This window comes from Cajanus cajan, chromosome 1 (assembly GCF_000230855.2).
Source record: "Cajanus cajan strain Asha chromosome 1, NIPB_CcT2T_4, whole genome shotgun sequence".
In the NCBI taxonomy this organism is placed as follows: Eukaryota; Viridiplantae; Streptophyta; class Magnoliopsida; order Fabales; family Fabaceae; genus Cajanus; species Cajanus cajan.
The window spans coordinates 6426704-6440568 of record NC_138517.1 but is presented as its reverse complement, the minus strand read 5'-3'; the positions used below and the strand labels follow the sequence as shown (position 1 = coordinate 6440568).

The 13865-nt window shown below is 33.0% G+C and overlaps 1 non-coding gene across 1 annotated transcript; it reads right to left on the bottom strand.

Annotated features, from left to right (window-relative positions):
- Positions 1-8461: 8461 nt before the first annotated feature.
- LOC109808227 (uncharacterized) lies at positions 8462-13583 on the bottom strand. The gene is made up of 2 exons (XR_014433561.1): positions 11145-13583; positions 8462-8841 (listed from the first exon to the last, which is right to left on the bottom strand). It is a non-coding gene; the product is annotated as an uncharacterized LOC109808227 (transcript).
- Between the last annotated feature and the right edge of the window lie 282 nt (positions 13584-13865).

Here is a 13865-nt window from a genome sequence, read left to right as displayed (position 1 = left end):
ATAATCAATTAGTGAAATAATTTAGTTTTTAATGTTATTCCAAACACATTTTAAATGTGTAGATTTCATTCTTTATTTGGTGTGTTTCGATTGTAAATTAATTGTATTTGTGTTGTGTGCTTTTCATGCATGTCTATTCAATTTTTCAGTTCAAAAATTTAGAACTTATGTTTTATTGCGTCACAATTTCTAAAAGGAACTTATGTCTATTAAGGATACATTTGAGTTTTTTCATATTTGAGAAACATAATTTCTAAAAATTATAAAATTCTAATGAATTATGATTCTTAAGAATAATTAAAATGTATTTTATTAATCATAAATGTTCTATATATATATATATATATATATATATATATATATATATATATACTTAATAATCAATGATTTTTACTAAATTAAATAGGAAAATAAAGGTAACATACATTTTACTGGAATAAGGCTTTCCATTTAATTTAAAAATGTTAGATTCTCATCTACCTTTCATAAGAATAAAATTAATTTTTCCAACTACATATTCATGAAAAAGTAAAAAAAATAAAAATAAAAATAAACTTTTGTACCAAACACTTCTTTAAAGGTACATTCATGTAGTTTGACGCAGTCTACACAGGTAAATTCATGCTCATTCAACTTAAATGAATAAAAAAAAAAATTGGAATTTGAGTTATTACTCATTACTGCAGAAACTGAAGGTTGCTGCTGTTTGCTCAGTAGGGTGTAAATAGGCTATGGATCCAATAGGTCCTTGAACGTATACTGTTATAACAGAATCTTCTGAGGACTTTACAGGAACTTACATTGGCCCACATATTAAATGGATCAACTCAATTACTTTCATTTAATTTAAATTTCAAAAACAAAAAAAATCACTTCAGTCCAATGAAAGTCCAACCCATCAGCCATCTTGGTTTGAGCCTTTATCCCAATTTCACACACTTACTGATTATGCACATTATTAGTATTTCTTCTAGTTCATCTTATTAATGCCAACTATTAATAGACTTTAATGATGATTCATGTTTGTAGAAAATTCAATTTGTCAACCTCAATGAGCGTTGCAAGTAACACTCATTTGATGTGGCCACATATCATAAAGTTAAATAAAAAAGATTCCATAAAATTATTCATTGTATTTAATATGAAAAAAGATGATGATCATACATTAGAAGATTACATGTATTTATAAGAGAATAAGAAAATCAACTAATCTGAATTCTGAACCATCATCTAATCTCATTTTTAATTTTTTCATCTTGAGCTGAGTAACACTTGGACTAACTGGCATATTGTTAAGGTCTTCTTATTCTTTGTTCCCTAGCCTTTTACTATTTACTATTACTAGCTGCAATGAATTTGTATTTTTATTATATAAAAAAGGTTAACCGATCAAGAACAGATTCTTCAACTGTTACTGAAAAGTTTTGCTTCAACAACACTATTCAACCACGCAACTTCTAATGAGAATCTGTATTTTTATATTAAATTGAATTTCTTCACCTCTGTCTTTGACTTTGTTAAAACAAACCCCTTGCAACTTGGAGTTGATTTGTAATACATTGTATATAATATTTTGTGAAAAATAAAAAGAAACTGTATGCACACGTGTTTATGAATAATATATAATTAACAGGTTAGAGTAATTTACACTTAACAAAAATGACTAACATGATATTGCATAACATTACAAACTAATATGATTAACAACCCAATACACCTAATTAAGAATCTTAGGATGCTATTAGGTTTAAAGTGGTCCAATGGGATTACACTTACATGTGTTTTTGCTACGAAGCTGAGTACAATAATAGGTTTTGGTGGCCAGTTGTAGGAATTGTTTGGGAGTACAACAGTAATTATGAAAATAGAGGAATACAAGAAAGAAAAGTATAATAAAGCTTTGTAATGATCATACACGATAAGCATTATTAGGTGAGGTAAGGTAAAATCCAGATTTGATGGCTGCACTAATTTGTTCTCTGTGAGAGTAAAGTTCTAACTAAGACGACAAAAAATCATTATTAACATCAGATATGTATTCATTTTAATTAATTCTCTCTCTAAACAAGATTAAGCTTTATTAGCTTTGAACTTGAAAAACCTTCTAGGGTTTTCTAGGGCAAGAAAAAAAAAAGGATCATAACATAGTATATAGCATTATCTTGAAATGAGATCTCATAAGAACTTCATCAATTGCTTTCAGAATGAGGGTATAGTTAGCTTTCAAGTGTGAATGATTATTGGTTGGTCACTTTCCCAAAGTAGAGTAATCCAATTGAGTAATAAAAATCTTGCTGATTGGTGCTATTATACATGTTACTCTTCGATTGTTACATCTCTCTCCTCTCTGCAAATTATAAGTTCATATTTATGTACTAGTCTTTGTCTAATGTCTATCTTCTAACAATGCTAGGACCCATCATACCTTTTAATTGATGCAAATTTAGAGGATGTCTAGGTAATAGGCTAATAATATATACAATAATAATTAAGTCTCTTAATCTAATAATTATTTACAAAACCCTAAATCATGCTATATAGAAAATTAATTTAATATTTTTAATATCGATTTCTATCAATATTAAAATAATATTTAATTAGTAGAAATTACATCATACAAATATAAATTAATTTTTATTGTTTGTTTTGGGACATTGTTTGGACTATAAAAAAATATTAGTATTATTATTTCAAAAAATTTCCTGATTCTGTTGAAATGGGGGCCACTTATACAAGAGCCAATTATGCCATAGATTGGTGGGATATAAACAGTGAAGACAGAATGAGAAAAGGAAAGAAATGTGATGAAGGGAAGATTTGTTTGGGCAAAGTTTGTAGGGTCCTGCTTTAAGTGGGAGCTGCAAAAGTAACACACCATGTGATGGAAAATAGCACATAATGGCTTGTACTTAAAGTTTGATGCCTAACTAGTGTATGCAGTGACATAACTACTGCAGTAAATGTCTAATTTAACATGGTATTATTTCTTCATCTATCATTATATACCATGTCCATTCATTGAACCTTACAAGAAGGGGTCATGATTATGTTAAGTGAGTTAATTACAATTAGCAAAATTTTAAATAATATTAACTAATGGTGCTTTTTGAATTTGGTATGAATTACTGTCTCCAAAATAGACAGACACCTCTCTACTAAACATTCGCAATTTGCATGAATATGATGTCATTGGTCTTTGTTACAAAGTATTGTTTGAAATTGATATTTGAACTCTTTGAAACCATGTAAGGCTGAAAACAAATTCAGATATAATCAAAATATCTATAATCCACTGTCAATCTGAGCCTCAGATTTGCGATATTCCCCCTCTGTCTCTTTAATTTGCACAGGAAATTTTAGCTTATGATATTAGCACAAAAAGCATTATTAAAAACAAAGGGTGAGGAGATAGAATATTTTTATGTAAAGAAATTGAAGCTTCATGATACTAGTTTTCACTAAGAATTGGTCACGTGAGATGAGTCTTGGTTTAAAGTTTTGCAATTGCATAGGAAAGACAAATGGCTTTAAGAGAGAGTCTTTAAAATAAGAAACTTTTATCATATTTTATAAGTTTTTTGAATGAGAATTTGTTAATACATACATTTAAGGTTGATTTTAAATATAGATTAACTTTAAGCTAAAATCCATGATAGCTTAGAATTGTTATCGTTAGGAACTATTAAAACACTAATTTAACACATTTTTCTTTCTTTTCTCTTTATCTTTATGTTTTTTTTTAGAAAAAAAATCAATACTTCAATATCCATATATCAAACACAAACATTCATCTCACGCGATAATATTTTTAGAGATTTTTTTTCAACAAGAGGATTTTTAAAATTTTATTTAACTTTTTATCTAATTTAATTTTTTATTTATCATAATTATTTATAAATTAAATTTTAATATTTTAAAATAAATTATTAATAAATAAAAATAATATTTTACTATAATATAAATTATTTATCATAAATATAAAATATAATTTATATATTCAAACATTATATATATATATATAATTTATTATACATTTTAATTATATATATAATTGACTCAAAAAAATTTCAAGCATTGCTTCCTGTAAATTTCCAGATGTTGATTTGATGAGGATAATTTCAGTGTGATTTACATAATTATTTTATTGTAGTTGGAATAAATGTTAATTAGAAAATCAAAATTGCTTATTCCCCACCAGGCATAGCTTTATATCTTTTTGAAATCTCTGCGTCTAACACTGTCACAATCATTTATGGTAATTTCATAAACTATAGTTTGGCTGACCGTACGACATATGGAACAAATAGTTTCTTTCTGAAAAAAATGTAGATATTTTAATATCTTATATGTATTGTATGCAAAAATAATGTCATATGTCAATAATAAACATAACACTGAAATTAATTTAAGACAAATAAGAGGTTGTGTAATTCTTTTAATAATGATAAGATGTTGTGTTGAATAGTTCCCAAATTAATTAATTTAGTTTATTTTTTTTAAATCATGTTTATTTGGTCCTCCTAGATAATTATTTTACTCAAAGTATAAGATTGTCAAAGTATAAAGTCTATTTAATCATATCTATACTTTATAATTGATATGGGGTCTCAAAAGATCATTTTAGATAATTTATGTTACTTAAATCGTCCAACTATTAAGAGTATTTCTTTTTTTTACACCACCAGCTATTAATTAAGAGTATTATTACTCATCTAGTTCTTTATTCATATAAATATTATATTTAGGATAAATTATCCTTTATCTTATTTTTAATTTATTTTGATTTTTTATTTTTTGAAATGTTTATTTTGATTCTTTGTCTCTTAAATTTGGATATATCTAATTCTTTTTGAAATAATAATTATTTTTAATTTTGAGAGATAATTTTAATCTTCTATTAACCAATTCAAAACTTAAAACTTGGTTCATTAAATTCACTCATATGAAAAGTATGAAATAAAATTTAAATCTAAAAGAGTTATAAACATAATCAAAATTATGGGAAAAATATATCTTTGAGCAATTAAAAAATCATATAAAAAAAATTAGAATTATTTTTATTATTTTTTACTTATTTATATACAGTTTTTTATCATGTTTATAATACTTTTTTATTTAAACTTTAGTTATATTTAATAATTTTTATATAAATGAATATGATTAAAGAAATTTTAAGTCTTGAATCGATTAATAAAATAATCATCTCTCAAAATTAAAAATAATCATTATTTTAAAATGATCAAATAGATTTAAATTTAGGAGATAAAAGACTAAAATAAATATTTTAAAAATAAAAAATCTAAATAAATCTAAAAATTAAGATAAAAGAATTAAAAAATATAATTTAGTCTTATATTTATTTTAGATTTAACATCAAATTATATTATTTAAAACCTCAAGACTTGTGACATGTAAAATAAATGAATAATAATAACGTATTTTTGAAGGAACATGTGGTTGTAAAAAATTTAATGTAAAAAGTAGTTAGCTGAATTAGTTGTATAAATAATAGGGGAGAGAGTAAATAAGTTACTTTTCTTGAATGAATAGTAATTTTTGTAGTTTGAAAAGTTTAAAGTACATATAGGTATAGGTATAGATTTTTTTTGGGTATAGATATAGATTGCCACTTTCATTGTAACAATTTAAAATTTGATTTGAGAATCAAGAGTGTAAGCAGGTTTGAATATTGACTATAAACCAAATTAACCCAACTCGATACCAGGAAAAACTGTGAAACATGGAATTTTCACATCATGAAATACCCTTTTGGCTGAAATATGGCAAAACAGAAAAATCCAAATAAAAAGAAAATCCTAACCTAAACACACAATATACCTAGCAGAATAGGTGTGTATTCACGTGATCCACAACTTAATTTCTTTTTATATGTAAATTATCTTCAAAATAAACCCTTTTAGATAAAAATACAAAATAAAACTTGAAAACTTTATTAGATACAATAAGTATATATTTAAAAAAAAAAAAAAAAAGAGTCTATTTTCTGGTGGCTCAAGTCACAAGCTTACCCTCCAGTTTTGTTGTCCTCTTTCTATCAACGTGTATAACATTTGTTATGATTGCCATGCCCTAAAAAACAAGGAATAATACGTGCTTACATTATTACACAAAATGTTTCTACGAGTTCTAACACTTTAGAGGACCCCTTGTGTAGGGGTAGGTAAAGGTAGGGCTAGTTGGTATGTAGCAAGGAAAAACCATAGATCTTGAAACCCACGGTCAAGATTTTGTTAGGAGATGAATTGATTAATGTGTAATCATTGTCACACAGTCCACATTTTGATCGGAGAACAATTAATTGATTAAGGTGTAATCATTGTCATTATCACAATCTCAAAAATTTTCAAATCTACCAAAATACTACCAAAGGTTAAAGTTTACATGGTTAGTTAGCTGATTGGCATCAAAAAGACAAGGAGAAGGAGGGAATATCAACTGTGTCTCAAATCACCTCCAAAATATTCCTTGTGAGATTAAGGTTTACACTTTTGTATGAGTAAAAGTGTAATTGAAATCAGAATATTAAATTACCTAATTCAAGGTAGTAAAAGCTAGAGCACTAGCTATGTGATTCTTTGGTGGAGATGGGAATTAGTATCTTTTCATGTTGACCTTTTACATGATCTTATCATGTGAAAAATTTACATCTATGTTTTTTTATACATGTAAAAATATAAACAAGATTTTACTTTACCTATTAAATTGTGTATCTTTTTTATTTCATATTTAATATCTGTGAAAAAAAGATTCAACAAGATAAAATCATATGAAAAATTCAACCGGAGAAAATTGCTACATCAATTCTCATAATTTTTTAAATTATTACTCGAATTTAATGACTATACACAGATATTTATTTATTATAAAAATTAATAAACTCTCCATATGTATGATTTGGATTAAATGTCAATTAATAGCTTATTTTCTCGTATTACTCTCGCAAATTTTCTTTTGGGTTTTGGAAGCAAAGGGGAGCTTGTGTGATCACTCCCACAAGCACTAGATACATGGCAATGGAAGAGCTCTTTGTTTTGGATTTTCATTCATGTATGAAAGAATTTGTAAGCCATGAAAAGAATCAGTAAAATCATGAGGGTAATGAAGGGTTAAAAGTCAAAATACAAGGCCATAACACAAATTACAAGGTAACAAAAATTTATCTTGAATCCTAAAATAAGGGGGGTTGTGTTTAGTGGGAAGAAAAAGGAGAGACATTAAAAAGAAAGATTAATCATGGGGGAACATTGAAAGTGTGAAGATTCTTGTAAAAAGATGGCCTTGTCCTATGCCAATCATAACATCCTCCTCTTCTATACAAGAACAACCAGACTGGAATGAAAAATGAAATTATACCATACAACAAGCAAAAGGGAAAAAATTTAAATTTAAAATTAAAAAGAAAAAGAAAAAAAAGGGTCTTTTCCTTTTAGTTGGTCAGCAGTCAGAATTGCTTGCCATTGCCGACATGATCCACTGTCACTACACCAAATTGAGTAGAAAGATAAATCAGTTCTGAAGAAATCAGCAATACAGCACCCTACACTACTAATGAGTTCAGTAAGCCACATAACTTTTTCATTTACAACCTTGTTTGACTTTTTGCCACACATTAAGGAGCTACAGAAACTTTCATTATTTCTTGCCTTGAGGTGGTTGGAGATACTTAAACCAATATACTCCAAGGCAAGAACAGTAAATTCAATGTGACACATAACAGTGCAGTTAAATATACAACACAAAACGAATTAACATTGTTGAGAGTGATGCTACATAATATGTAGGAATTTCATCATAATGAGAAAGAGTGAAGAAAAGTTGGTAGAGAAAAGGAGTGGCTAAGGCTAACTTGGTGCCAGTTTCAAGCTGCTGTACGTGCAGTAAAAGGACATACTGTTCCATGATTTATTATGGAATGTAGTACTAGAGTCCTCATTCAAAAGCAGCAGTATCTATGAATATCACCAATCACAAGTTTAAAATAACTTGGGTACAATTTTTACTGTCTTTGTTATTATTGTTTTAATGCATCCTGAAGCTTTTCATTGATTATTCTGTACCAAAACAAGAATTGCTCTTCGATATAATATAATATTATATATATATATATATATATATATATATATATAATCTTTTATTAGCAAGAGATTGCCTTAGTAGTAAAAGGCCTACTACAGAAAAATTGTCTTCTTTTAACAACCAAATTCTTTATTTCTTAGATGCATTAGGGCCTTTTTGATTTACACTAGAATTAATTCCTCTCATTGTACAAAAGGTTCTAATATAAAATCTATACTTGAGTTTAGTGGTTCAAAATCAATTATATCAAAATATTTTCTACAAAATAAATTAAGCACTTAGATGTCAGAAATCCATTAATTAATAGGCTGCATATTGCGATAGCCCTGCTGTTCATGTTTCATGTGTTCTTCTTGCACAGAGGGAGAGGAAGAGGTAGTATTATTGACTAGGACACTGTTGCATCAGGTTGATAGTATATCAGAATTTAATTACATAATTTAATGAAATTTATAAAAGCATGACAACAACAACAAAAAGGGTGTCATGGCATATGACTGACAAGAAGGGTGAAAAATGATATGAAATTTCATCACCACCAGAACCCTTGAACCACCAACCTGCTGTTCATGGCTCCAATAATCTCTGAAACATTGAGGCTGCATATTGCGATAGGGTCTAAACCATATCATGTGCCTTCTCATACCGACAAGCCTTTTCCTTTTTTATTTTTTGAGGCTACACTCCTTGTTTCAACTTTTTTCCAAGCCTTTTTAGCAATCATGGCAACCTAAACGGTTAATTCTGCAAAATTCCAATTTTCAACATTGAGATAAACATGGCACATAAGGCCCCATTAACAAATATATTATCACAAAAATAAATGTTTCAAACGAAAGTTACCAAAGGTTGTGGGACATTAGCTAAACAAAAACAATAATAACATTCACATATACATAGAGAGAGAGAGAGAGAGAAACAGTATGTGGATCGATGTGAAGGAAGGCCACTCATACTCATACCTCACTCTCCTTTGACCATGACACCATTGACATGGATATCCACTCTCCATTGTGGGCCTACTCATTTTGTAGTAACAAACACACCAGGAGATATGCCAGATTATCTATGACTATGCGTAATGCTTCTTCGGATACAAAAATTCTTATCTTCTTCCGAGGTTGACACACGTCAAAACCATGTTGTGTTTGCCACCCCACCCTACTACTGCTTCAAGCCATTCCAATTCTGCACCAAAAAGTAACATTCAAATTTTGGGAGCCCCCCATTTTTGTGTCACATTTGTAGTAACTCAACTCCATATTCATGAGAGCATCTAGTGACAAGAGTACACACCACACCACATCATTTGAGATTGCCTCCATCATGAAGGAATATAATGAATTTCATCAGATTTTTTATTTGATATGGTTTTCAGGTATAGTGTTCCCATTTTTGTGATGAACAATCATGCGGTCTCTAGTTGTGGTGAAACATGACTATGATCATATGTAGAGATAGATAAAGCTATGCTTTTTTCACAATAAAATAAAATAAATGAAGGGGCATGCTTGACTTGTGACAATTTTATAAACTGTTGAGAACAGAAGACGCCAAATCTTGACTCAATTTTCAAAGGTGAGACCAAAAAACAGCCAGATATATGTTTCCACTTTCCTCTAAAGGCACTCACATGCTTCTATAGCCCTCCCTATGAAAGAGAGAGAGACCAAGGAGCAACATATACCGTTAGAATAGAAATGCTGTCCTTACAGCTTGGAAGTAGAAATTTACTTGAAAGTGGACTTAAGCTGAGTTACTGGCTCACAGTATGGTGGACCTTAATAGTTGATAACAATTGAAAATATAACAAGTAATTGAGAATTCTCTTATTTTTTGGCTCCTAGGATAACATAAGAGTTAAGAGTAGTTGGGGTGAGTCCAACAACAGTATGGTCCATACCCAAGTGGTTTTAAAAATCAGGAAACATGAAGAGAACTCTTTATCTTGCTAGACCCTACGAGGAACTGAAACTTCCACATCAGGCAGTTTGCAGAAAGCAGTGAGACATCTTTTGTTCTTTGGTCAACTCAGTTTAGAACTAAACTGGAGCATTAAAGTCTTTGGATGTGATGGAAATCAGGTGGTCAAACAGTATGATAATTCATCCAATTCTATTCAGTCACACAAATTAGCGTGGCAAGCAGAATCTGTAGACTATGTATTATGTTATGGCATATCAAGACATGAACTATCAATTGAGATATATAATCAAAATTCCATGGACTATTTGTAGCGTCCTTTTCCCCATTCGGGAGAAGAAATCATGTTAATGACACCCCGTGATGTCATTTAAACGTAGTTATCGTTGAGAAAACATTAAAATAAATTAACTAATTAATTGCTCCAGACATAAAAGCTTTCCTCTTTTTTTAAATAAATAAATAAATAAATAAACTTTTCATTCAGACCATAAAATTCAGTTTGCTTTGAATTTTTAAATATTTTGCACGAGTGCTTTATATCATATCAATGTCAACAGCTAAAAAAGAGAACCACGGAGTCTTAAAGAAAATTAATCAAATCCTGAAAGCTATTTCCACTCCAGTATTTGAGCTACACTAAGTGAAGCAGAAGAACAAGTAGAAGAAGAATTAGGAATTAAACATGGCATTGCTAGTTAAGGCAAATTTTAGACATGCATTGATGAAGCGCATCTTTTTAAGTTGCAGACTGATATTAGAAATAGGACTCAACAATCATTCTCATTACAAAATCACTAAGCAAAATTTTTGTGACATTCATCTTGCTCCTTTCCTGGATTGTTGTTATGCTGATAAAAGAGCAAGGCTTCTTCCTTTACAAACCCTAAAATTACAAAATATTGCTGGAAAAAAAGATTGATGATTCATTAGAATCAAAGCTGATCATAACACAGTCACTAACAACATGCTTTTTTTTTGCCCCTCTAATATTCCTTCTGTTTCAACCCAAAGCCATGAAAAATTTCCCGCTAGATGTAAGGGAATAATAGAAGAGTTATGGAAAGAATCTAATAAATCCTAAAATTACACAATTCTATAAGAGTTGAAAAAAAGCACATTACACTAATGGAGCATCAGCATAGACCTCAGCCAGCATGCCATCCTCACTACCAGACATGGCAAACAGCTCTGCATCCTTTTCTTCCTCACTAGAGAAGTCTCTCCTTTCAAGCTTTGCATGAGCTGCAATATATATCATTTTCTGAGCCCTCTCCAAGGCAACTCTTGACTGCTTATTAGCTGAAATTTTCCTCATAAAAGACCAATTACTCTTAAACCCACATGAAGTCGCATGAAGAAAAATGAGCCTCACTGCAATCTTCCCCAGGGATTTAAACTCACTCAAACAAGTTTCCCACACAAGTCTACTGCTCAACGGATTGGCAACCTTCATCTTCCCGGTTACCGGATCCCTTTGCTTCATCTGAACAGCCTGTGCATAAAGCGGATCAAGCCCCTCCGACCTCCACTTCATGAGCTCCATCAACACAACATGAGCCTCTTCCCGCGTAGCCAGCCTTGTCAGTAACTTATCCACATCCTTCTCCTGTTCTCTTGTCAAACACTTGAACGGTGGAAGATACTTGCCACTCGCATCCTTGATCAAGTAAAGCGGATCAAGTATAAACGCCGCCGCCCACGCGGGGTGGTAATTCTTCCTAAACCTCTTGTCCACTATCTTCTCCACAGGTCCTTCCACAATGTTGTACTTCCCACACCACTCCTTCACCTTGCCCCTCAACTCCTCCCAAAGAGGCAAACACCGGCCGATCAACGGCCTCTCGGCCTCAACATCCTGCACCATCCCCCTAACAAGCTTCACAAGCGAATAAACCGCCTCCAACTCATTCCAAAACCCCTCACTCTGCACCATCCCCGCGACCTCCCTGGCCAAAGGATCCTCCATACACACCACCTTGAACACATCCTCCATCACCACCATCTGCATCACCCTAGCACAGCTCAAAACATCCTCCAGCAATGGTAACACCACATGGAAGTTCCTCAAAGGGTCACATTTGGGCGAAGGCACGCGAATCAGGCCGCCACCACAGTCCATCTCCTGCGCCCTGCACTTGAGAAACACGCTCCTCACACGACACTCGCCATCCACAAACCTCCCCACCTTCAAACAGCCCTCCACAACAGAGCGGAAAAGGGGCAACTGGCGGCTAAAATCCTTGATCAAACTAGCGAACCCCTGAACCTGGCAAGAGGTGTTGACCATCCAATGGTGCTGCACCTCCAAATTCCTCAACGCCTTGGCCTTAAACTTATCCGCCACAATCCCCACACAGCGTTGCACCCCAGTTCCCGTAACCGCCGTAACGGTCTCCCACAAAACCTCCTCAGCATACTTGGAATTGTCGACACCCCCGGTGAAGAAAGCCTTCTGAAAAACACTAGTCCCATTGGGGAGATTAACAAGAAACTTGACAAAACCCTCTCCTTCAGCACAACAGAGAGGAAAGCAATGAGTCGCAGCCGCAGCAGCAGCAGCAGCATTCTTCCATCCATCACTGGCGAGCTGGAAAAACATGGCATCCCTTATCCTAGCCTCGGAGTCAGCCTTGGCCTCCCCGAACCTAGAATGAAGCCTGGGCCCAGAAAGCTCCCTTCGCAAGTGAGTGGGCAAACCAACCTGGGTGAGAAAAGCTTGAAACTTGGGGTGGTGGAGGGCGGAGAGAGAGACAGAGCCGAAGGAGTCATAGAACCAATCGAAAAGAAGGTGGAAAGCGGAATTGACCTGGTCCTTGGACAAAGCAGGGCCAGGAGAAGTTTTGGGGCTTTTGAGTTTTTTGACACTGTCTTGGAACATTGCGAGAGCGGAGAAGTCGTCTTTGCCGCCGGAGAGAGTGAGGGGGTGGGAGTACTCGATCATGGGCAAGGAGTGATTCTGGTAGGAGGGGGGGGGAGGGGGAGGTGGAGGGGGAGGGGGAGGAGCAGGGGCGCTTGCGATTGGAGGAGGGGGTGATGGAAGAAATGGGGAGGGGAGAGGGAAGCGAAGAGGTGAAGTTGGAGCAGGTGCCGCGCTTGAGGTGTTCGGAGGCCGTGCGGGAGGGGTTGGAGGCGGAGAAGAGGGAGTGGCAGAGGGAGCATTTGAGTTTGACGGACTTGGGGAGGCCCGTGTCCGGGTGGGGGAGGAGGATGGGCTCCAGGTGGGCCCAGTACCAGGCCCCTTTCCCCTTGATGGCCTTCGTGCGGACTGTCAGGAGGCCCTCGAACCGCTTGCTGGCGGCGCGGGAGGCTGCGTCTGTCGTCGTCGTTGTTGTTGTTGTTGTTGTTTCTGAGCTCATCGCTTGCAGCTGGTGGAGGCTCAGGACGCTGCCTTCACATTTAGCCATACACCACCACACCCTGCATATACCATATACAATTATAGACTATAGCCTCCACCTCCTCAACCTCAACCTCAACCTCAACGCTCAACAGGAACAACCAACTACAACTACAACTACGACTCACTCACTCTCTCACTCACTCAACCAAATTTCTATTTCTCAACCAAAAGCCTACCCAATTTTTAAAGCAACTTTTTTTTTTTTTTTTTACTTTTTAGATTAACCATATATTAACTACTAGGTTAGTTTTTTTACCGTAAGACTTTACTTAAGAAATATGAATGTTGGTAGTGATATAATATAGTATAGTTGAAGATTTAAATCAATTAATTTATTTAATATTTCAAAATTAAAAGAAAAACATTCCCTTTTTGTTTTAAGAAAAAAAAAATCTTAAGACGTGCTTATACATTATTTTAATAAATATATGACATATAATTT